At 36.3% G+C, this 2,500-nt stretch overlaps 1 protein-coding gene across 1 annotated transcript in view; it reads left to right on the top strand.

The window, feature by feature from the left end:
• Nucleotides 1-2,500, top strand: part of prrx1b (paired related homeobox 1b) — a 7,692-nt gene that overhangs the window by 1,270 nt on the left and 3,922 nt on the right. The window lies entirely within an intron of this gene.

Below are 2,500 nucleotides of genomic sequence, written 5' to 3'. Positions count from 1 at the left end.
GTTTCGGGTTCAAAACCAACATGATTTTCTCCGCTCGCGCATGTTTCCGTGACAACCTGAACGTGTCCATTAGATCATTTTAACGTTCTTATTTAAGGAGATCAAAGCGCCGCGGCCCCTTTAATGGCTGTTTGTGTTGTTTCTGCGGGTCACGACATTTATTCAGTCAAACACTCAGAGCGTCGGAGCGGAGCATCGGGGTCTTTAGGGTCTTTAGGGTCTTTAGGGTCTTTAGAGTTTTATTTATGATCTATTGTCTTCACACGGAGGCGCGCGCGTCCTCACGGATCACACAAACACAGATCAGTTTTATTTTTGCCTTTTTTATTGAAGCAGGTTTCATAAAGATAGAAGTATTTAGAATGACCAAAAATAAAAATGAACTAATTAACAAAAACAAATCAATTCTTTTTTTTTCAATTTGGTGGAAAATTGAATAACAACAACAACAACAAAAACAACAACAACAACAACAACAACATGGTGAGTTTGATGAGCAAATTTAACAATCAGAGAAAAAAGGGACACGGCGCCGGAAATCAAAATGAATAAAGATAAGCAAGTACGTCTTTAAAATAAAAGAGACTTTCAGACTAAAAAACAAAAGAAAACAATGACCCAAACTTTGTCTAATAAACATAATAAAGTCTCCAAACACGCCGTAGCATGATGAAGATGAAGATGAATACATTTTATATTAAAATATCTTCATGATGTAAAACAGAAACACATTTTAAATGTTTAGATTTTATTTTACCTTTAATTTATAAAGACTTTAACGTTTTTAATTACAGATCATTAATCTGAGCTGAAATAATAAAATGAATCCAATCATAATTTCCCACATTTCATTGTTAAAAACATCCAACTGAATTCATTCTGGTTATTTTTTAATATTTCAATATTATGATTAGAAATGTAAACACCTGTGATTCATGTTCAACGTAAAATTATAAAAACTATGAGGATGAAGTCATTTAGTCTAAAATATGAGAAAATGAGTTTATGTTGATTTACTTTTTATTTGTGTTCATGAAAATAAATCATTTTCTGATTAAAACTGAGAAATCATAGAAGAAACGCAATGGAAATAAATATGAGTGTATGAAGAAGTGTTACTGTGTTACCATTTATGTATTTAGAACAATAATAATAACTTTATTCACCCAAACTAAAGTGCACTTCCATGTCCTGCGGTCAGTGAACTCAGCGTAGAATCTGACTGTAGGTCGTCATGGAGACACAGATTTCTAAGGACTTTGCTGTATTTACATTTCTGTTCTCAAATTAAAACATTTACAAAAATGTTGACATGTGATTTACATAAAAGTGAAATGTAAACATTTTATGATTCTATATGATAAAATGCCACAGATCAGCTGGGAGACAAACAATCAATCAATCAATCAATCAATCAATCTATCAAACACGTCTGTTTACTTTCTTATGTTGTACTGTAGTATGTTTGAGTGATAAACTTATTATTATTACTGATTCCTTTTCTTTTGCTTCCCAGCTTTCTTTCTGGTCTCTCTGCCCCGCTCTCTCTCTTTCCCTCTCTCTCTCTCTCTCTCTCTCTCTCTCTCTCTCGCTCTCTCTCTCTCTCGCTCTCTCTCTCTCTCTCTCTCTCTCCCTGTCTCTCTCTCTTTGTCTCTCTCTCTCTCTCTGTCTCTCTTTGTCTTTATCTCTCTCTGTCTCTCTGTCTCTCTCTCTCTCTGTCTCTCTGTCTCTCTCTCTGTCTCTCTGTCTCTGTCTCTCTGTCTCTCTCTGTCTCTCTCTTTCTTTGTCTCTGTCATACTTCATGTTTTTGTCTCCATCTGCCTGACGACGCCTTATACATCATCATGACCCACAGACACACACAGACACACACACACACACACACACACACACACACACACACACACACACACACACACACCGTGTTATCTCCTCATGTGTCAGCTCTCAGTCTGTTTATTTTCACCAATCACAGGCTGTTTAAAGACACACACACACACACACACACACACACACACACCCACACCCACACCCACACCCACACCCACACACACACACACACACACACACACACACACACACACATGTGCACACACACACACTCACACTTCCATCCATCCTCAGCTCCGATTTATTTCTATAAATGAATTTGCTTTTACAGAATCCCTCCCCTTTGCAGTTTTATTTATAACATTAATAAACAGAGTAAAAACTCTAAAGTGCTGCAGTTTTGTTTTGTTTGATTCATCACAATAATCAAACGTACCTAAAGTAGTTAGGGTTAGTTCTCTGGAGTGTTTGCTGGTGTGTGAGTCTGGCTGAGCGTGTGTGTTCTTCCCTCCATGTTTAGTGTAACAACAGGAAAATATCAAAACACATGACGGGTTGATATCACAATGAGAATGACTTTGACAGTTGGACATGTTTATATTATTGCATGTGTAAAAAAAAAAAAAATATCTTTGGTTTGTACTTGAGCTGGTCAGTGAATTTAAATTAT

Source organism: Genypterus blacodes, unplaced genomic scaffold (genome assembly GCF_046128005.1).
Source record: "Genypterus blacodes isolate CSIRO-AG114 ecotype Tasmania unplaced genomic scaffold, CSIRO-AGI_Gbla_v1 ptg000276l_1, whole genome shotgun sequence".
Taxonomy (NCBI): domain Eukaryota; kingdom Metazoa; phylum Chordata; class Actinopteri; order Ophidiiformes; family Ophidiidae; genus Genypterus; species Genypterus blacodes.
The sequence above is the reverse complement of the archived record's forward strand: the minus strand, read 5'-3'. Positions and strand labels throughout refer to the sequence as shown.